The sequence below is a fragment of the Myodes glareolus genome, chromosome 2 (assembly GCF_982192425.1).
Source record: "Myodes glareolus chromosome 2, mMyoGla1.1, whole genome shotgun sequence".
Classification (NCBI taxonomy): Eukaryota; Metazoa; Chordata; class Mammalia; order Rodentia; family Cricetidae; genus Myodes; species Myodes glareolus.
In genome coordinates, this window is record NC_142027.1 from 125628531 (window position 1) to 125651588 (window position 23058).

The window sequence follows — 23058 nt, forward strand, 5'->3', positions numbered from 1 at the left end:
CATCTAGCTATCTCAAGAGCCAAAGAGGTAACGCCACTGCCTTTAAAATTAGAAGGAAGATGTTTGTTGCGGAGCAGAACCTGCGTCAGCTCCGAGTCCTGTGGGAAGGGCCGCTAGCAGCCTTTCACATTTATTTTTGCACATTCTTTGCATGTGCCGAGGCTGCTGACGGCCCTCGCTCAGCTCGCTCTTGGAGGGGCTCACGCTGCCCATCCCTGCTGTCACGGGCTGTCACTGGACATTGCTGTATCGGTGGCTCTTGAGAGGACAGAGCTGCCAAGGGTGAGTGCAGGAAGATGTGGGGTGCGCAGGATTCAAGACGGTGTCCTTGTGTCTGTCCGTGTCCTGCCTACTGTGTGTTGTGGTGGGGTGGATGTGTGACTTCATGGTTTTCTCCCTCAGGTCATGGCTTTGAGAATCACCTGCATGTGAGATGGCATAGGGGTCTTTGTCCCTGTGCATGTGTGTTCAGGAGTTGTGGCTTTCAGGCTCTGCGCCTGTCTTCAGGAGGTGGCCATGGGTGTGGCTACATGCAGGTTTACACTCTGCACCCTGTGTGGCCTTGGGGAGACCCAAGTATGTAATCGTGATTCCCTGTGGCTGCAGATATGTTGTGTGTACTTCAGGGAATGTACGTGTGTGAGCATACATTGTGTGCATGTACAAGGGTGTGTATAAGTGCCTTTGAACATGTGTGCACGCACAGGGTGCGTGGACAGTGCACTGTGTGGGTGCGTAGTGTGTGAGCGTTCTGGGTGAGTGATGGTTGGGCACACGTGAGCGTGTTGGACACATGTGAGCTGCATGTGTATGTGCATGTGGCACTCTTTTGGCTCCTGCCAGAGCAGGAATGCCATGGACCTTCCTGGCCTTGAAAGCTGGTGCAGGCTGAGGGGGACAGGCAGACTGCCCAGCTAGCCCTGCTTGCCGTCTAGGTACTGTGGGTGCTGTGGCCCTGTAGCTGACAAGGGCTGCCCTGTCCCCAGGCTTTCCCAGCAGCATCTTCAGAGAAGGCGTCTCCAGCCCTGGAGATCATCAGGATGGCTCAGTCCTCTTTGGGATACAACCTACCTACGCTTTTACCCTTCAGGGAGCCTGGTGCTGCCCAGGGCCTCCCAGCTGGGGGAACCTTTCCCCTGCATAGGTCTGCCCACAATAGATCCTACCTTCTGCAGATCAGGTGGCTGGATGGGAGAGGGAATGTCACAAAGCAGAAGTCAGGCACCCTGCAAGGTGCAGCGAACCCAGTCTGCCTTCCAATGCTGTGTGGCCTTGAGCACATCAGTTGGCCTCTCTGAGTCTCACTGCTTCAGCTGTAAAATGGAGTTGGCACAGTGCCGGGGCTTGTGGCTATTTCTCGTTTGTTATTGAGAAGACCTTTCTTGCTCAGTATAGGTCTACATGGCCAGCTGGTGTACGCTGTGTGTTCTAGCCATGTGTGATCCTAGCCAGGTCATTCTATCTGTGCCTCGGTTTCCTTACCTTACTTAATTAAGTAGCGTTATTAACTGTACCTATGTCTTGGTGATACTGTGAGCGTGTCTCCTCATTTTCCATGAAAGGTTACAGAGCAGGCACTATTGTTGTTATTTCTGGAACAGTGGAGTGCAGATTAAAACATCCCCAGCCTGAAAGCACTTTCATGCTTCCATTGTTCCACTTGGCGTGGAGGCCTCTTCTCCGCAGCCCTGCCTGGGCTAGGATATAGGCACCAGCAGCATGGCATGGGAGTGAAGGGCGGTGTCCCCGTGGGTGGGCCGATCTGTCCTCCTCTCTCCAGCAAACCGGTTCAGTGGGTACACACTTGGCTGAAACCACCCTGGGCTGCAGCCAGGGGCAGGAGCAACTCACAGAAGGGACCCTGACAGTACTCACCCAGCCTTGGTTCAGCCACCTTCTGGCTTGCAGCAGTTGCGGCCACCCAGACTGTCGTGTGCTCCCTGCAGAGCTGACATGTGAACGGTGGTGGCAGACCTCAGAGGGGAGGGTGGTGGCGTGTTGCCCGATACAATGCCCAGAGTCAGCCGGCTCTACAGCTACTGTGGAGTGTTTAGGTGCACAGCACCGTGCGTGACCTGGGTGGGTACTCAGGTCTGCAGCATGCATGGCAAAGCCACAGACTCCCCAAAACCATTTCCACTTAATCCTGGCATCCAGGTCGCTGTTAAAGTCCTGGCTTCTCTAAGTGCTGGCTGACCTTGAGCCAAGTGCTTAAACTCTCTGGCTCCCTCTCTAGCTACTTACATTTTATTTTTTTAGTGTTTAAAAATCGGGTGTGTATATGCAGGCATGTGCACATGTCACAGGACATATGTGGAGGTCAGAGGACAACTTTTGGGAGTCAGTTCTCTCCTGCCACCCTATGGGTCCCCAGGGATCAAACTCAGGCTGTGAATCTTGGTGGTAGGCACCTTTGCCCACTGAGTCATCTTGCTGGCTCTGCTTTACTCATTTAACCTAGTGATTAAGGAGGTGAGCTCCTACTGTGGCCAAGGGAGCTGCTGGATTCAGGCCCAGCCTGGCGGCTGATAACAGGGTTATAATAGGGATCTGTGTCTTCCCCTCCCCTGCCCCGCAGGCTGCGGTGGGGCAGAAGTCCTTTAGAGTTGGTCACCAAACTGCAAGTATGATGGCCGGAGATAGAGATGTCATGAAAGGCCAAGACCAGCGTGTGGGTTAGAAGCCAGGGGGGTGGGGGGTGGGGGGTGGGGTGGGGGAAGGTGGGGGTGGGGGTTGGGAGGCAGCACTCCTAGTAGCTGTCAGCTGCAGGACCTTCATTCATCCAGTGAGTGAGATCTTCTGGGCTCTGCCTGATGCAAGGGTGCCCGTGTCAGCAACAGAGAGCTGGTTTAGTGTGTATAACCCCTGTGGGTTTCTCTGGAACTGGGTCACGGTGAGGGAGACCTACAGTTGCTCTCTCCTGTCATGATTCAACTCTATGGATCTGTGTAAGGTGCACTCAGGGGCCGCCCACTTCTACAGATCAGGAGACCCGAACGTTCCAGGCATGGCTTCTGGTGTCTCCATCTAGCTTCTGGAATGTGGTTGTCTCGGCAGGCAGCTTTCTCCCCGCCTGCCTACTCCCAAGGCTAGAGTGTTGCTCTTCCTTAGTAGGTACAGTAAGTGACTTAGGTGTCACACTGGAGGGACTCTCTGCCAGGGTGGTGAGTGGCTCGGAACACCTGTGCGTCCTTCTCCCACAAGTCCCGCCGTGGGCGCCATGACTGCTAGCGCCTAGCCCTTGTGGTTGCATCTTTAGTCTTTCATGGGCACGATGAGGACTTGTTCCACACCTGGCACCTGGCTCCATTGTACCCTGGCTGCGTGGTGCTCGTCACAGGCCAGGGTCTCTGCTAGGCCACAGCTCCCCATTTGATCCCAACCCCATGGCATAAAAATACAGTAGGTGCCGAAGGAGCTCCTGTCAGTGGGTTTCTAGCCTTGGGAAATGCTTAGTTTAGAAGCCAGCCTTCTGGGGAGGCTCAAGGGTGTCCTAAGCAAAACCCCTGAACCATCTTTCTGAACCCCTCATTTATAGATGGATCCCAAAGCCTGGGCCACTTGCACCATCTTTCCCATCTGAAATCCCATCTTTTTGCACTTCAGGCTATGTGATGTGAGACAAGTTCCTTAACCTCTCTAAGCCTCTGTTTCCTCATCTATAATATTCACATTTATGTCTGAGGAGGGAACTGAGTGCAGTGCTGTGGACCCCAGCGTGGCTGCTGGTTGCCAGGGGCAAAGACAGTGCTAAACTCCATTTCTGCTTAATGGAGGAGAGAGTCCTGGGTGAGCCCTGGGAGACACGCCCAAGGTCAAAGAGTAGGACACTCACCTGGCCCCCCAGACTGGCTGCTACTCCAAACCTTGGGTCTCCTGCTGGGACTCGGCCTTTGGGGACGGCAGCCCTGCAGTAGCGTGGGGACAGTGTGAGTGGGTGCCAACCTCACCGTGGATTTGCTCGCGGCACTCTGCGCCTCCCATCCTGACATCTTGTGACCTTTCTTCTCCCTTAGCTGCTCAACCCAGTGGTTCAGCATTGTCCCCACATAGCCTCAGGACCACACTGAGGGTTTGGGTCCAGCACCTCAGAAATATTGGGTGTGATTGAAAGGAAATGTTGTTTTAGATACAGTGAGATGATGAAGTCTGAGGTCCTGAGCAATGGTGTGGCCTTGAGGGATGGTGTGTTCTCAAGGATGGCCTTGAGAACCCCTCTCCGGTGGCCTTGGGGCCCCTCTCCAGTTCATTTGAGTTGATAGGCGATGGGTATTGATTTCTCTCCTCCCTGCGAGGGCTGAGGAGGTGGTGACTCAGCAGAGGGGGGTGGTTTGAAATTCGGGACTGGGCTGGGTTGGGGGGCGAGCAGGAAGCTGCATGTTCTCTCCTCCCCAGCTGACCAGAGCTGAGAGGTAGCCATGTGACTTCCTCAATGGCTGCCATCATAGAGGGAAAGGACTCTGGATCCAGCATGAGCTTGCCCTTGTCTCCTCCCATCTAAGTGATGAGGTGCCTCCCTGTGACTCAGTTTTCCCATCTGCATGGTGGGCGAGCACTTGTGCCTACTGAGTGGGCCATGCAGGGGACTGAGAGTTCTGCAGAAAAGACAGGGATTCTGACTGCAGCAATGGTGCTGGTGGCTCATCCCAAGAGCTTTTATTTGTGTGTGTGGTGCTGCAGGTGAGCCTGAGGCCTGAGGCCTCTCCCTTGCTAGACAAGAGGTCTGCCACCAGGCTTCACCCCCCCCCCCAGCCCCAGTAAGGAGTTTGAGTTGCTGCTAGACTGGTACAGTCTATGGATGCCAGAGGAGAGGGCTTGGGGTGGGTCTCAGGCACTTCTGGCGGACTTCCTGGAGGAGGCCTTTGAATGACATCATGCGACTGAAAGGGGTGGTGCAGAAGACATGGTGTGTGTCAGACATGGATAGATAGGGATGCACAGAAGTCTCAGGAGATTCAGGGGGACAACGACTGTCCACAGGGGCCAGGTTGGAGGAGAGGGAGGGACAGCCGGGGTCAGGGAGAAGTAAGGAAGTGACCGTAAGTTATGGAGCTTTGCTGGATCAGCCATCCTTGTGAAATGGTCAGTGGACAAGCTACGGTGACAACTGCACCACCACCATCCTCCCGTGGGCACCAGCCCCTGCTCCACACAGTGCCGAGTGACCGCTTAGCATGCCGTGGAAACCACAACCCGTTGATAGTGCCCAGGGCTGGACTCTGGTGAACCCCCTCTGTCCTGGCCTCAGGCCCCCCACTGGGCCTGGGTCTGATTGCCCAGGTCTCCTCTGTGCCAGTGGGACGCGCTCCCCAGGGCTCCCGCCTGACCGAGCGGGGCAGTTTCACACAGGTGTCACTCACGATTTTGTCTGCAGCTACTTTTTGTTGTCCCCTGCGCTGGGCCTCTCCTGGGCAAGGCCAGAAGCCTCCAGGGTTGCAGGGGCTGCTGCAGTCACCCATGCAGGAGTGGCTCTGCCTTGGAAGACAGAGCACACAGGTCAGGGGCTGGCAAGAAGTCACTTCTTAACTCTTGATGGTGAAATGGCTGCCAGAAACATTCACGGAACCAAGGGTGACTGAGAGCCACCCGGACAGGGGTCACAAGCACATTCGGTCCCTGTTCAACCCCAGTAGGGCTCCGCTGACTCCCATGTCCCCAGTCCGGAGTCCGTTTCTGCTCCATCTAGTTGCCTCCACCCCGATTTACGTGGTGCTGTGCGGGATCAGCTCAGGGTCCTCGCGTGCTAGGGCAGGCACCCTCCCAGCAGCGCCGCCTCCCAGCCACCAGGCTTGCTCCTTTAAAACCCTGACCCTCTGGGTGTGCACCGACCTTTTTGTTCTGGAGGCTGGCTGCCCTCTGTGGCTGTAGCTTGTGTATTTTGGGCTGCGATGTTGGAGGAGGGAGACAGCGTCTTCCTGCCACCCTGACAGGAGGTGCCACTGTCAACCTGGCCCCACCATGACTGATACTGACTTGATGTCAACTGGCCTCTCCCCTGAAGGGTTAGTCCTTCTCCATGTGTGATCAGTAAGTCTCTCGTGGGGGGAAACATTTGGAGGCTTTCTCAGAAGTTTAATGGTGACCCCACTGATTTTAGCGTCCAAGATACCCCTTGCCTCAAACAGTGGCAGTGGTGTGCCACATGACAATTTTCTGATTCCCATATCCCTTTATTTTGATGAGTTGATCTTTCTCTCCCCTTCCAGATGTTTATCTTTTCAGTTATTTACTCATGTTTTACATATTTGAGACTTCTGACTTCATTATATCTGTCCTCCCCCCACCCCGCTCTCTGTTCGTAACCCCCCACCCACCCACCCAGCCATTCATGTATTTGTCTTTAGGTCCCACGTACTTGTGAAGACTGGAGTGTCTTTTCTCAGCTGGTGTCTACCTTGGTTTTTCTGAGGCACAACCTCTTGTCCGCTGGAAGTTTGCCAGGTAGCCTAGGCTGGCCCATGAGCCTCAGCCATCTGCCCCACCCACCTCTGCCTTACCAGTACTAGGACTACAAGTGTGTTTGTGGAATACAGATGCTGAACATTAGAACCAGGCTCCCCATGCCAGTATGACAGGCACGTCACTGAGCCAGCCCCCCTCTTTCTTCCCTCCAGTCTCTGTGTCTTCTTCTAAAATTTGAGACAAGGTCTCAGTGTAGCCAGGCTGGCATCAGACTCGCTGTGTGTGTGTCCTAGGTGACTGTGAGCCCAGACCCTGAGGTGACAGGTGTGAGACTATGCCCAGCTTTTCCTCTCGTTCTTTTTCTCTCCACAGAAGCCAGCCTGTTCATCCCACGGGAGCTCCCTCCATTGGAGGTGACTGAACAGGTTCCCTCTGGGGTCTCCTGTGAGCTCCTGTTCACATGTCTGGGCAAGTGCTCAGTTGGCTCAATACTTTGGCAAGAACCCCTGGCAGTGGCCACTTGGTGTGGCATTGGTAGGTGCCCCAGGTCTGGCATTGAGAGCTCGTAGCTGTCACCGTGAACTGTTCACTGTTGAAGTTCCTATCCTGTGCCTTTAGTCCCCATCAGCAGCCGCTGCTGGGTCTGCAAACTCATTCACCAGCGCCACCTCTTGCTCTTAGCTCTGGGACATTTCTCTATGGAGACAGTGGCCCTCAGTGCCCATCAGCTCCTGCAGAAACAAGGGAAGAGTGTCCAGAAGGAAGGGCAGGCACTTGCCTCCTCCCTGTCACCCACCACTGAGTGTCCTGCTTTGCCGACCTTCTGCAAAGATGTCCAGGGAAATGTTTAAAAACATTGCCAGCAGCCCTGGGATGGGGATGTGTGGGGCCGGCCACTTCCATGGTTACTGTCTGCATCCATCCGTGCTCTGGTTGTCAGACCCTCTCTGGCACTTGGGGTCCTGGACCCTCTGGGCTTACAGGTGGCCTTAGGGCCTTCCTTGCTTTCTGGAAGGACACACTGTTCCAGGCTCCGTGGGTTCCTGCAGCAGTTTGGGGCCACAGTTACAGTGGCCCTCAGGGGACAGAGTCGGGGTGTGGCAAGTGGGAGATGACACTTGGGTCCCGGGTCCCGTCTTTCCTCATTCTGGTCCAGGGTGTGTCCCACCGGTCCAGTTCTTCACCTCCACTCCCCTCCTCTGTCATCCTCCCTCAGGACATGCTGGGCCATCTCCCTACCTCCCACTTCTGACTTGGGCCTGACTTTTCCCCAGAGAAGATCTGAGGGCTCAAGGCACCACGTGAGTCAGGCCCTCACCTATGGTCCCTTGGTCATGTGTGACTCTTACTGTGGGTCCCTTTCTGGTACCATTCAGCCCAAGGGGCTGCTCACTGTTTCTGCCTTTCTGTATCTAAGGGGCCTCTTCTCCCCTGACCAAACTCAGACCAGAAAAAATGACATGTAATATCCCTTCACCAAAGCGACTTAAAAATTAATACGGGCCTCCGTGTGCCACCCCGCCTCCACACGAGCAGCCCGTGCTCTCTGTTTGAGATTAAAACTCACATTTCATTTTTATATGCTGTGCTTAATCCAATAATGATTTTGCGTTGCAAACGGCAATAATATCTCTCAGCATAGTTAATCAGACTAGACTTAATGCTGTCACTATTTATTAACCTTTGTTGAAAAGCAAGAAGTTTCTCTCTGATCTGCGATTGTTGGTCTTGTCAGGATCTATCAAGTGAGAAAACAGTTTTGGCATTCATTAAAACGGCGCAAATCCCGAAATGACAATCGGGGCTGGGTGGGATCTAGTGCATGAAATCCGCACCATGTTTATCAGGATGGCTGAGGAGCATGGTGAGGAGGCATGCAGGATGGTGGGACCCAGCCCTAGATTCTTCCTGACTAAAATCCTTTTCCCAAGAGTTGAGGGAGGGAGGGCGGAGGATGGAGACTGAGCCATTCCTTAAGACACTAAGCGGTGGTGTGTGTCTCTCATCTCCACGGTTTGCGTGGGTCTGGGGAGATGGTGCAGCGGGGAAAGCATCTCTCTTCAGAGGTGGAGACCTGAATGTGGGCCCTTGAACCCTTATAAGAGGGTGTGTAAAGGGGTGGGGTGGGGGGGCACGAGCATGTGCACGCGTATAGTGCCAGCTCTGATGTCTGGCCAGCCTGGCCTGCTTGGTGAGTTCCAAGTGCATGAGAGACTTTCTCTCAAAAAACAAGGTCGTTGGCACCTGGGGCTCAGTGCAGGGATGGAGGGGTCCCAGTGTTCTCAGCTGGGACCTGTGTAAGGAGGGACCTTGTGGGAACTCCCCTGGCACTGGGAGTTGAGCAGGCCCAAATGCCTTTAAACTGCCTCTCTGGAAAGTCTCCAGGTGAGGCTGATGCTGTGGGTCCGTAAGCCCCGAGGACTTACTGGTTTGGGGTTTTGTGAGCCTTACTGAGATGTTGGCAGCTGGATTAGGGTGGTTTGTCCTGGGACCTTGGTGGCTCCGGGCACCTCACTTACTTCCTGCCATCTCTTTTCTGAAGCCACTCTGCCCACTGCTCTTCAGCTTTTCTTCATGTCCTTGCTGACCAGCATCGGCACAGCCTCCCAATGCAGGTTCCCATTGGCAGGGCACAGGGAGGCCGAGAGGTACCTAACAGATTCCAGGGCCGTGAGGACGCTGGTGGGTGCCATGTCAGGCAGTCACCTGGCTGAGTCCTGAAGGGGCAACCCAGTGCCCATACCTGTTCCCCTGATAGGAAACTGACTTTGAGAAAAAGGGAACCTTCCACCTTCTGAAGCATCCAAAGGAAGGTGGGCTTTCAGGGCTCCCCTTTAGTCCACTTCTGAGAGCTCCAGTCATGCCTCTGGCGTCCCTCTCCAGTCTTTGCTTTTCAAAGATGGTCTAAGAAGAACCTAAGTGAGGGCCGGAGATGTGGCTCAGTTGATGGGGGGCTTGTCTAACATGTGCGAGGCCCCAGCTCAACACAGCCAGGTGTGGTAGTACACACTTGTAATCTCAGCACGGTCGGTGTCACTCTGGAATTCTGCAGGGACTCAGAAGTTCAGTCATCCCTGACTACATAGTGCACTTGGGGTCAGCCTGGACTACCTGAGACCCTGTCTCAAGACGAAACAAAAAGCCTGGGAGGAACAGTTCACCTGCAAGGTAAACACAGCAGGCATTCTGGAGTTACCTGGGGCAGCCAAGGTTGGTGACTGGGCTGTGGATCTCTGCCAGGAACGAGGAAGCCTCTGCCCTTGTGTGAGGAGGCCGTGAGCGGGTGTGGTTCATTATCTGGAAGAATGACGGGAGGAAGGGAATGTTATAATTCAGAGCTCTCCCTTGCTTCAGATCGTGAAGGAGCTCAGCCTGGTGCAGAGGATGGGAGCTTCTGGAATTAAGGAAGCTGCTTCTGACTGCGCCAAGATCAATGCCGGCTGCAGCACAAAAACTACCTTTTATTTCTGCCTCGCAAAATCAAGGCCTGCACGAGCTTTGGGAGGCAGCATGCCGGGATAGCAGGGCTCTGGGATCTGCCTGTGCGGGGAGAGGAACCGCTTCTTCCCCTGTGGAGGTGGGACCTCAGGACTGCAGAGACCTAGGCCCCAGAATGCTCCCAGCAGCACTTACAGTCTGTGCTCTCTTCTCTTCTGGGCCCTGAGAAACATCTTGCCACCTCTGAAGGTTAAAAGAAATCATGTTGAGGAAACCCGTGGGTTTCAGCTGCACAGGGTCTCTCGTGTCTTCTGTCTGTTCCATACAGTATTTCAAAGGCTTATTTTAGTTTTTAAAAATTAGGTGTATGTGTACACGTGTGTGCGTGCACATGTACACATATGTGTATGTGAGTGCCAGTTTTCATGGGGCGCAGAAGAGCATCCGATCTCCTGGATCTAGTTATAGGTGGTTGTGAACCACCGAGTGTGGGTGCGGGGAACTGAACTCTGGAACTCTGTAAGAGCACTAGGTGTTCTAAACCACTGAGCTATCTCTTCTGCCCCTACTTTAATATTTATTATGTTTTATTTGTGTGTATGCATGTATGTGTATGAGCATGCATGTGCACCTGCGTGCGCTTGCATGTGTGCACATGTATCAAGGTCAGAAGACAGCAGTTGGGTCTCAGGAATTAACCTCAGGTCAGCGTGCTTGGCTGCAAGTGTCTTTACCCCATCCGTCTTGCCAGGTGGTCCAAAGGCCACTTGGTTCTAAGATGTAGTGTGGCCCCATGTCCTTAGGCACTGAGGTGTTGGGTAGCATCAGTTGTTCACCTGGCTGAGCTCAGCAAGTCTGCAGTTCCGGCCACAGTGCTTGGCACTTTGGGTCATCTCTCAAGGAGGTGATGTGTGAGGCACATTTGGAAGGATGGAGGGAAATGAAATCCTCATAGGTAAGAGGAACAGCATCAACCAAGGTCCTGGGACATAAAGGAGCTGGTTTGGAACTTGATGGAAGCCTGTGGGCGGGATGGTGGAGGGGGTGGGCAGTAAGGGCAGGTGAAGAGTGGCGAGTTCTAGGTGGGAATTGAGGAACTTGGGGTTCTGAACACCCGACTCAGGCTCTCCCCAGCACGTGATGGGAATGCCCAATCAGGGCTCGGACACTGGGGCGGTTGGATTGTCACATGCAGTTACCTATTGTTTGTTTTCATAAGCTGTGACCTTTGACACCCCATTCCCTTGTCACCCTTCGTATTCAAACCCTTCCCCTTTTCTGTTTGAGTCTATCGCATGCTGCAAGTTCTCTGCGTCTGTGGTGTGAGGGAAGGCTTGAGGGTCCTTGTCATGTCTTAGATGGACTTTCAGCTTAAGGATCATTTTTAATTTTTTAAATGTGTTTTGCCTGCATGTGTGCCTGTGCCACCTTTTGTGCCTACAGCCTGTAGAGGCTGGAAGGGGGCATTGGATCTCTTGGTACCAGAGTTGCCGTTGGTTGTGAGCTGCCTTGTGGGTGCTGGGAATGGAGCCCAGATTCTTTGCAAGAGTCCTCAGTGCTCTTACCCCATCTCTGTGCAGCCCCTGATCATCCAACTTCAACACTGTGTGCCTTGGTTTCTCTCTTCCAAGATGAAGTAAACCTCTGTGCATGGGTTGTTGCTTCCTACGGAGAAGCCTGTCCACCTTCCGGGCAGGCACCAGGTAGCACCCTGGAGTTTCACAGAGGGTTGGGCGTGAGTTAATGTCTTCAGCTTTGCTCTCCCATTTCAAGACTTCTCTCAATAGTCTGCGTCCTTTGCATTTTCATATGAATTCAGAAATTGGCATTTTTGCTTCTTCTACTGACCAACCAAAGCAGGCCTGAGGGGGCTGACAAGGGTGACCGTGTGGACTCACAACTCTGGAGAAAGCAGAAGTGAAGGAGGCCCACCCACATAGTCGTCCATCCATGAATGCAGACGGCGGCACTCCCTCTTCTCCCTCTCTCATCCCAGCTCTTCTCTTAGTCCACTGGAGTGCCAGTGTAGATCCTTCCTCTGCTCCGCCCTCCGGGCCCCCCCTTCCTGGCACTAATTCTTCACGTTGTGACGGTTTACATCTGTCACCTCCAGAAAACCATAAGCTCCTGAAGGACAGAGGGACCAGCTCTCTCTGGTTCATGGACTTGGACTCGAACCCTGGGAGTTTCCCATGAATATTTATGAATGAGTGAGTGCATGAATGAATGAAGGATAAAGTCCCTTCTCGCTTCTGCCGTGCACCTGTGCCTTGCTGGTTATGTCATCCACAGTTCCATCTACTCCTTAGTGTCTGTCTGCAAATGAGTAACTGAGTCCTCCTCCAGCCCATTTGGCCTTGTGCTTCGTTCTCAGCTCCGGCTGCCATGTGTGGCACCTTGAGAGTCCATGATCAAACACCAAGCAGGTGTGTAATTGTAGTTTTTACATTTGTGGATTTATTGTACGTATGTGTGTATATGTGCGTGTGTGACTGTATCTGTGTGTGCTGTGTATGGAGCTCAGAAGACAGCTTGCAGGAGTTGGTTCTCTTTGTCCACCGTGGGGTTCTAACTTGGGCTGTCAGGCGTGGCAGCAAGCACCTTTATGTGAAGAGTCATCTTGCTGGTCTCATTGTAGGCGGTGGTGATAATGCAGACCTTTAATTTCTTTGGTTAAAAAAAAAAAAGTACCATTTTCCAGTGTCGCTTAGAGCAAGCCGTGGGTCTTGATCAAATTAGGTTCCACTTGTGAGTAGGAAAAGCCGAGTCTACAAGATGTCGACAGGTAGGGAAGACAAGTGATTCACCCACTCCCCGCCCCGGTCCTGAAGAACCACAACATAGGGCTAATTGGTTTGTGGACATGACTGGGCTAGATAGATTTCATTGTGCTTTTGATTCTAAGTCGATATGGAGGCCGGGTGTTAATGAAGTCCCCTGAGCAAGGACTGTAAGGAAGACTGCAGGAAGAACTTTCTGAGAAGACTGGAGGTGACCAGGCTGCCAACATGAGCTGCAGAATGTGGGGATTCAGAGGCGGGGGGATTGGGAAGGTGGGGTGCTGCATGGGAGCCCTGGAGGGGAACACTGGGGGGACCCTCTGAGCTGATTCCCTAAGTTAACTAAGACTGAAGAGAAACTTGGGTGGGGCTCCCTAGGGAGCCGTGGGAGGAAGATGTCACACAGTAACATTCACCCTGTCGGAGTTGGTATTTCCTATTCTGCTCAATCCCATGTTAGTTGCCGAACAGCCTGGAAAAGCAGAGGCAGCGATGACCATTGTTCTTCCCAAATCACAGATCAGCAAATCGAGACTGCTGCCCAGCCTGCTGCTTCAGCTGTAATCAGGAAACTTCTCCGATACCAGCCCTACTGTCTTTGGTGATGGATTTAATTGACTCATATTTGTGATTCTAGAACCAAAATGACACCTCTCTTCATAAGAGGCTGGAGAGGTGGCTCAGAGGTTAAGAACATTCTCTGTTTTTTTAGATTCAATTCCCAGGACCCACATGGCAGCTCACAACTGTCTGTAACTATAGCTCCAGGGGATCTGACACCTTCACACAGACACACATGCAGGAAAAACACCAATACACATAAAATAAAAATGAATTAATCATTTAAAATATTTAAATGGAGAAAAAATGACACCTGAATCCATAGAAAACAGTGTCGCCTCAGGCCCAGGGCATAGCAGGACACCTGGTTATTGTGCAACTGGCCGGTTGTCATGAGACACTGACAAGGAAGCCGTGGGGCCGCAGTAGGTTGGCCCATATCAGGCCACACTGGGTGACTCTTGTGAGACAAGCTTCCTTCTCAGGCTGACTCAGGTGACTGGACTAGCTCCCGGTGATTGCTGGAAGCTCCTGTTTTTGGGGTCAGTGATCCGTGTGGTGTCTGCTAGTGTGTTCATTTGATTCTGTGGTACATAGCATGAGGGACTCCATCTTGCTGCTTTGGTCCAGCCTACTATATTCTCATGTAGAAGGGGAACCCATGGTCTCCCAACAGCATTGCTGGAGGAAGTAAAACTCTCTATTGTGTTTGTTTGCTTAGCCCCTGGACTCGCAGAGGGCCTGATAGGTAGATATTCAGATATCTGGAGGATGAACAAATGCATTTGAGGAGCTGAGGTCAAAGGTTAAGAAGGGATTCAGCTGGTAGCAACTGTCCAATGGGGAGAGGCCGGGGGAGCCAGCATACCCGTGTGACCCGGACACTCTGTAGGCTGAGACAGGGCCATCACAGGTTCTGAGGGTGAAAATGAACTTGTGTAGTTTCTGTGTCGACTCACCTTCACCAGGTAGGGTAGGCTGGACCATGATGCTTCCAGAAGCCCTCATTTCCTGGAGCTCTCAAATGGGGACACTGGATGCCGGGTGTGGTCTAGGGGAACATAACGGAGAGTGCTGAGTCAAGCCACCTGCCTTGGGCTTCTACTGCTGCGATAAAACAACATGGTCAAAAAGCAAGTTGGGAGACAGAGAGACAGGAAGGTCTGTGGGGTTTACTGAGCAGGCTAGCTGAATTGGCAGGCTACAGGTTCCACGACAGACTCCGTCTCAAAAATGGTGTAGAGAGCACTGGAGGAACGCACACATCTTCTGCCGTCAGTGAACACACATGTCCACGTGCATACACATATCCTGCTGTCATTGCACACACATGTCTATGTGCATACATATATCCTGAGGCCAGTGCACACACATGTCCACGTGCATACACATATCCTGCGGTCAGTGCACACACATGTCCACGTGCATACATATATCCTTGTGCATACATATATCCTGAGGTCAGTGCACACACATGTCCACGTGCATGCACATATCCTGCGGTCAGTGCATACACATGTCCACGTACATACATATATCCTGAGGTCAATGCAATACATGTCCACACGCATACATATATCCTGAGGTCAATGCACACACATGTCCACATGCATACATATATCCTGAGGTCAGTGTACGCACATATCCACGTGCTTGTGTGCAGAGTTTTGTGACTGCCTCCCTGTCACTCAAAATATCTCATTGTGTTCTCAAGATGCTGCAAGGCGGCTTGGTGCCTGTGTAGCAAGGGGAGTAAGCAGGGTGATGCATTGCTGGGTTAAGGTGTAAGGGTTCCGTGATGCAACACTGCCATTCTAGCGACAGTCAGTCTGAAAACTGAGCCGGTTACCAGGCACATGGCGGGTGGGAGGGTCACACATATAGTGTGGATATATGCCAAAAGAAGTTCTGATACCACTTCCTGCCTGGGACAGGGCATGAGCATGTGACCTTTCATGCAATACTAGAGTAATACATAATTCAAAACTCATGAACTGTTTATTTCTGGAATTTTACCTTTATTTTTGAACAGCAGTGATCTCAGCTAGATGAAACCATGGAAAACCAAATCACAGATCCCGTAGATATTTTTTCCATCGTGGGCCATATGGTCTCTGTCACGGCTACTCAACTCTGCCACAGCAAAGGCGGTGTGTGCAAGAAAGAACATGGCTGATTTCCAGTCAAACTTTATTTACAATATCGGATGAGCTGGATTTGGCTCACAAGCCAGAGTTTCCCAGCTTTTGTCTAGAATGTCCCTTACCTGTCCAGAGATTTTTTTTTTCCCCAAGACAAGATTTTTCTAATTATCCTATCTGTCCCGGAACTCACTTTGTAGACCAGGCCAACCTCTTAGATCCACCTGCCCTTTGAAATGCTTGGTTGCTCCAGGTTCTGACTCTGGCCAGAGCCCTCTCCGCTGTTCTGTCAGACTGAGTTCCATTCCTGCTGAACCACATCTTTCCTAGAGTCCCATCCAGTCCCCCACAGCAACATGTACCTGTATACTCAGAGGTTTGGATTTCACAGATGAGAGCTCTGCCATTGAAATAGAACTATAGGAGAAGAAGATTCCAGGCCTGTCCACTCCCGAAAGCCTGATTCTTCTCACCCCTAATGTTAATTTAAAATAAAGAGAACAACTCTCAGGGCTGGGGAGAGGCTCGTTGGTGAAGTGCTTGCTGCACATACGTAAGGACCTGGATTCGGATCCCTAGGGCCCGTGTAAAAAGCTGTGCTCAGTGATTCATACCATCCTAGCACAGGGGAGGCGGAGACAGGAGGATCCCTGAGTCTTGCTGGTCAGCCAGTCTGTTGAGTGGGTCTGACCTGTGGCTTCAGTGAGAGACCCTGACTCAAAAAATAGGATGGAGAGTGATTGAGCAAGACACCTGAGGTCTATCAACTTTTGGTTTACATGCACACACATGGCACGCTCGCTTTTTACATGGGCTCTGGGGATCTGAACCCAGGTCCTTAACGTATGTGCAGCAAGCACTTCACCAACGAGCCTCTCCCCAGCCCTGAGAGTCTTTCTCTTTATTTTAAATTAACGATAGGGGTAAGAGGCATCAGGTTTTCGGGAGCTCCTGGCAAAGACGTCTCAGCAGCCCCAAGTGGACACACACACAAAGGAACTGTTTGAGGTCATCTGCCACTGTCTGCCTTCTCTTCGCCCCCAGCCCCCCAGGTCCAGCAGGACACACATCCCTCACGGAGGAGGAATAGTTTTTACAAGTAGCTTCTTGGAACAGGGATGGGCTAAGCGGTTGTAATTTCTCGCGAGGCTGTTTTTATAGAAGAAAATCGAGTCAACACTCTGGAGTATACTCGGCTCTTTCCTGAGATGGGAGAATTAATCAAGCTGCAGAGTTCGCTGTCTTAAGACGCCGGGCGGGAGGGCCCGTTTCATCAGCAGATTGGCGCTGGGAGGCGCGGATGAAAGGAATGCCGGCCCTCTCCCGGTGCCTTAAATATTGGCAGGCGGTGGGGTCAAGATGTTTCCTTTTCTTTTGTTGTTTGGGAAAGCCATACAGATAATTAATGCCGCTGAAAGGAGCCTGCTCCTCTGGCGTCTGCCAGGCTGGGCTCCCCCCACCCCACAGTCTGGGATCTTCTGGGGAGAAAAAAAAAGTAAAGCCCCCAGGGGGACGCTGGCAATTTACACAAGCAATAAATATCGTCCAGAGAGCAGACAGGACTAGCTAGGGCCTCACAGCTACAGACATTTGAGAGGAAGACTCAAGTCACAGTGTACACCAGTGAACTTGACACGGGAACGCTTAACGCCATCCGGTCCTGCATTGTGCAGCCCTGAGGTGTGGCTATCACAGTGATGATTCAGAAAGGGAGGTAGTCACAAAAGCCCGGGGAGGGCACACAATGGGTTTGATGCTCAAAGGTCTTTGTTGTGCTGCATATATGGGTAGCAGGAAAATCTACCATCACGTCGGAGGCAGCTGTGGGATCATGTGGTCCTGGCCAAGTCTAGTAGGTCCCCAGGATCCCTGTGTGTGCCTAATCGTGCCGGAACCAGGGCCCCACAAATAGCTGACTTGCTGAGTCCTGGTTTCATGCAGTTTCCGTATTTCACTCCCTCACACTTCACTAATGCGAAAAGGACTCTCGCTGGCCCCACTGGACAGATAAGGAAACAGGGTGAGATCATATGGCTAGCCAGAGTCAGAACCAGGATTGCAGCCTGTGTAATCAGCTCCAAAACTGATGAGGAGGTGGGGACGGGGAGGATACATCCGTGCACTCTAGTCAGCTAGTTTATATGACATAAAATTAACCATTTCAAAGCAGATAGCCCAGAGGCTGTTGGTGTATTCAGTGTCATGTGATGGTCACTCCAGGCTCGTTCTGAAATATACTCCTCTCCTGACTGTTAAACCAGCCGTCCTCAAGGGGAAGCTCACACGTGATACCAGTCCCTCTCCGGCATGTTCTGTTGTCACTGAGGACTGCCTCCTGACGACCTCTGGCGGGGACCTCTAGCAGCTGACCTCTTGCACCAGTCTCTTTCCCTTTGGGTTGTGTTTTCAGGGTTTCTTAGTGCTGTAACAGCTTCGGTACCCCGTGCCTTTTCATGATTGATTAATATTCCACAGCATCCTACGGCAGTCCACGGGGGGATCTCATTTTCTCCCTCTGCCATGGCTGGCATTTGAGCTGTGTCCTTTGGAAAGGCTGTTATGATTAGTGATGTGGGGACGTAGAGACGGCGTTTATTTGAACTCCTGCTTTGGATTCTTTGGGGGTGTCGAATTGCCTACCGGTGTGGCCACACTGCGCTTACCTTTTGGGGGAAGGTCCCCCCAGACTGTTCATGGCTGGTAATCTTTAAGTGTGGCTAGACCTCTCGGGCTACCCCGGGTTGAGCTTGTTGGGTCTTCTTGCAAGGCAGCCATTTAGTCTTTGCTCAGCAGACTTTTTACTTGAGTACCAGGAAAATTCATCTATGTAACAGATTTGGGGTACCACCATCGTGCCAGATGTTGCACCAGGTGCATTGAGGAACATCTGGGTGACTCTTGTGTCAGGCCTGACTGGGTGACACACAGAATTCTCAACCACACCGACCTCAACTGAGGTCGCTGATGACTCAGCCTCCTGAGGGCTTGAGGTCAAGGCTGGGAGGCCTCTGGGGTTCTGAATGCACCCACGTTATCAAGCCTGGGCCAGCCCTCTGCCTGTGGTAACTCATGGCTTTTGAGTAACAGTCCATCTGTTTGCTAATAGGCATGCTAAGCTCAGAGAGGCTGTGAGGCTCACACAAGGTCACCCAGCAAGAGGGTGAGCTGTCAGCTGTTGGGTTCTTCCTGGGGACGAGAAAGGTAAATGCTGAACCAGGCATGAGAATGTAGCTGTCATCCCTGCACTCTGGAGGTCAAGGCAGGAGGATCCGGAGTTCAAAGCCGGTCGGGGCAACAGAGTGGAACCCTACCTCAAACAAACAAACAGAGCCTTTAGTTTTTTCCTTTATAATGGAGAAAGTTATCTATAAAGAATAATAAAATAGCCCACAGTGCCCATCATACACTGGAGGCTGGCCATGACCCTCTTCTGAGTAGCAAACACACACCTGGGGCATTGAGACAAAGCTCGGGTGTGTCTGTGGATGGTGATGGGCTCCCCACTGGCCATCAGTTTTGATTTTCTACTTTGCAGATTTATAGGTTTCTGTCTTTTTCCTGTCTGACTTGTACAGCTTTTGTACTTTTGGGATTCCCACACTCTAAGTGTCTGTGTTTCTTCCAGTGGGAAATGAGTCTCCTGCCTCTCCCCGCCCTGAGCTCATTCCTATAAAGTACTGGGGACAGGGCCCACCTCCACTGGGTTTTATCTTTGATGTGCTTGTGGGTGCACTCACACGTGTGCATATGTGCGTGGAGGCCAGAGGTTGAGGTCAGGTGGCGTCCCCAGGACCCACTCACGGGCCTGGAGCTCACCGAGTAGGCTATTCTGACTAGCCAGCAAACCCCAGGGACCAGCCTGGCTCTGCCTCCTCATGCTCTAGGGCGACAGACACGCACTGAGGTGCTTGACTTTTTACATGTATTCTGGAGATCCGAACTCCGATCCTTCAGCTTTCCAGAAAGGCTTTCTCCAACTCGGCCATCTCAACTCCAACTTTCTTTTTCTTTTCTTGTTTTGTGTTTTGTTGAGTGGGGCTTTCTGTGTAGCTTTGGAGCCTGTACTCACTCTGTAGACCAGGCTGACCTGGAACTCACAGAGATCTGCCTGCCTGTGCCTCCTAAGTGCTGGGATTAAAGGTGTGCACCCCCACCTCCTGGCTTTCATTATTAATGTGAGTTTTAAAGCATAGGTCCTGCCCCTTGAGTTTTCGGGATCAGCCCCCTACACATACACACCCAAGAGGATGGCTGAGGTCCCCTGATCCCAAATGTGGCTTTTGGGGGGGTGGTCCTCACCCTGGCAACTCTCTCTTTTCTTCCAGCAGCCCCACTTAGTGTATGGTAAGGAGGTCCTCAGGACTCAAGTATCATTCGCCAGACCCTGTGAGACACCAACCTCTGAGCCTTACATAAGTCAGACTTGAAGTTGGTGTGTGTGGATGGAGTCCAAATAGAGGTACATAGTGTTGAACATTGAGTTAAGTACTCAATAATTTTTTTTTTTACTAGAACCTTCTCTCCAGGCTGCTTAGAAATGATGGAGGGATGAAGTCTCACATCCCTGATGCTCACTAAACGTCTGATTGCCTGGGTACAGCCCTGCTGTGGAGTTTGTGGAATGGGGCTGTGGGCAAGCCATGCAATAGGCTATGTAGCCTAGTCTACTGCCGTGGTGGGGGCTCCAGCTGCCAGGACCCCCGCTCTGCTAGCTCCCTACGCTTAATGTGGCCACTCTGGGCCTACCACCACCGGGAGGGATTTGGCACGAGCACCAGCAGATGCCAGCCTCGGCCCGTGCACAGATGTATCTGCCAGTTTCTGACGGGAAGACGTGATCTGGGAATCGCTCACTTCATTGATAATTAAATTCAAATTAAGAGAGATTTGCATTTATGAAATGCCTGTTTGACAAGGTGTCACCGTTCCACCCACCACCAGGGTGCTGGGGAGCTGATGGGAGGGGGACAGCTGGGGAAGCGAGTGGAGGGCGGCAGAGGGTCACAACTCCGTAGGGAATGACACCACAGGGTCTCCTCCAGGCCACCTAACCTCGCCAAGTCTCACACTACCTTCCCTTAGCTGCCCACAGGGTCCCCTTCAGGGTTTTACAGCCATAATATGACTTTGCGTGTCAGAAGAAATCTTCCCAAGCCTGTCACCCCCCCCCCCCATCAAATGTTAGCAAGGGGACCCAGCTTGTCTCTAGGGACTTAGATCCTGATCGCCATGCAGGAAGAGTCACGGATCCCATCTGCCCCTTGCTTATTAGAATTCTGGGTCCCTTCCTACCCCAGGTGTGTCTCATTACCCCATGTGGGACCCCTTCTATAACTACCTTTGTCTTACCTCCCTCTTCCACCTCCTTTAGGGGCGTAGCTGTCTCCTCAAAAGGCCAAAGGCACAAAAAACCCTTTTCACACCCCATCCTACCCGGGATTCCCCACACTGACCTCATACTTTCAAGATGGCTGCTTGTGCGCCACTCATCCTCAGTCTCCTGGGCCCACTGTCCTCTATCAGGGCTTGCCGTATCACCTTGCAGATGAAGACCCCGGTTCTTTTTGATGTAGATAGACATGAGGGTGATTTGATTTCCCAGAATCACTAAGGCTTTGAAGCTCTCGGCTTTTGGCCTCACGGCCAGCTTTTTTCTTTTTCTTTCTCTTTTTCTTTCCTTGAGACAGGGTTTCTCTGTGTAGCCCTGGCTGTCCTGGAACTCGCTCTGTGGACCAGGCTGGTCTTGAACTCAGAGATCCCTGTTTCTGTCTCTTGAGTGTTGGGATTAAAGGTGTGTGCCGGTGGCTACAGCCAGCTTTCTTCCTCCTGTCATTCTTTCAGCCCACGGTTGTGATTGACACTCACAGCAGGTCAAGGTAGCCTGTACCCGTCAGGCCGAAGTGTCTGCAGAAGCAGGGTGAGCTGGGGCTTTTCTTTGTGATCAGAGTACAGGGCTTCCTCGAGCCCATCAGAGTCCTCGTGTGACCCCCAAAGCTGTGTAACCTTGGCAGTTTCTACCACCTCTCTGAACCTCAGTTTCCCCTCCGTGAAGCAACATCATATCTCATTATGGTGTCGCTAGCGTGACATTTCTGTGGCTTTTTCCACATGGAAACAGTAAGTGAGGGGATCTGTGGTGACTCCCTCGTGACTCCCACATGACTCAGCTCTCTACTCTGATTTTCCAGTGTCCCTTCAAAAGGTTGCGAGGAAGCAGCATGTGAGGGGGTGACCCCCCAAACCTTAGAATTAAGATACTTATTCATTTATGTCCCATACATGTGAGTTTGTGTGTGCAGATGCATGTGCATGTTTGTGTGTGTTTGTGTATGTGCACACGCGTGTGTGTATGTAGAGGCTCAAGACTGATGTTCCAAGTCTCCTTTGGTGACTCCACTGTATACACTGGGGCATGGTCTCTCACGTGAACCCAGAGCTCGCTTGTCTAGCCAACCAGCATTCTCTGAGAGTTCTTCTCTATCTCCTGTGTGTTGCCTACCAACCTTTCTCGTGGGTCCTGGGGATCAGAACTCTGGTCCTCTTTCTTGCTTGGTGAGTGCTTTCATCCTCAGCCTTTTTCACAGCCCTGCAATTATAATTACATTCTATTTCTCCTTAGGGGCTGATTAAGGGCTCAGATTTTGGCTCCATTGTGCACGCGCACGCACACACAGTAGGGATGTCCCTTCAGTGCTTGAAAGAACCCTGTGGTAGTTGAGGGAGAGAACCTTCCTCCAAGCTACAGGTTTCCTGTCTCTGAAGTGGGCACAGCACCGTCTCCTTGGACAGAATGAAATGATGATAGGAAGGCCTGGCCTTCCCTAGCTGTGCCCATACTGTCCTGGATCGCCTTAGCCTCTAAGAAGCCAGTCCCAACTAGCGTCCCCAAGTCCTGGCACCCCCCACACACAATGTCAAGTTCTAGTTTCAGATGGTGTTCCCAGTAAATGTTGACAGCTGAGGTGGGATGGACAGGCACAAGGACTTCCTGATAAATCCCTGCGCAGACTCTCAGATCTCCACCCGACTGTCGAATGAGAAGGCATACACCAGGCCAGCCCCTTACTGAGTCCAGAAAGCAGTGGCATCGCCTCTACTGGCTCCTCCAACTCGCTATCTCTGAAGCCAGGTGGAATATTATAGCTCAAGGTATGGTGGCATGAAGTATCGCCTGGCCAAAAAATCCCCCTATATCTGCTGTGCTATCTAATTACTGCCTTAGAGAAGTCTTCAGACCATGTATTGAACATTATAAATGGGAATAAGATGGTTCTGGTAATGGCTTAATAAAGCAGGTGAGGCAGCCCCGACTGTCTGCTGGGTCCTTGGACTGTGGCCAGATTGATCTGTCAGGGAGGCAGAAGGCAGGACCTGCGTGAGGCCCCTGCGCTGTCTCTGTGAGGGGCCATGGACTCTTTGAAGCACTGGTCAGGTTTTTTTGGCTAATAGCGGTCATCAGGTTTGATAGAGAACTGTCAATCACCAGTTCTGCCTTCTAAAGCTGTTAGCTTCCGACTGGAGGGAGAGTGCCGTGGCCGAGGATATGTGGACCCACTGTGGTGGTCATGGCCGGAGAGGAAGACGGGCTCAGTTATGCAGTGAGAACAGATACGAGCTCTCTATCCTACTGTGCCATTGCTGTGTGCCCAGGAAGCTGCTATAGACTCGAGTCTCCCGGCCTTCTGTGTATGTTGGTGACCTGCGCTATGATTGTCTGCTCCCGTTCCCCCTCCGAA

The 23058-nt window shown here is 52.1% G+C and overlaps 1 protein-coding gene across 7 annotated transcripts in view; it reads left to right on the forward strand.

Moving 5' to 3' along the window:
- Positions 1-23058, forward strand: part of Cux2 (cut like homeobox 2) — a 175782-nt gene that overhangs the window by 45354 nt on the left and 107370 nt on the right. The window contains exon 1 of one of the 7 annotated variants that reach the window (XM_087903666.1): positions 133-282. The exons of the other annotated variants lie outside the window; for them this stretch is intronic. The gene's annotated coding sequence lies outside the window, so the exon portion shown is untranslated. Of the gene's footprint in view, positions 1-132; positions 283-23058 lie in introns of those variants that run through there. 7 annotated transcript variants of the gene reach the window in all.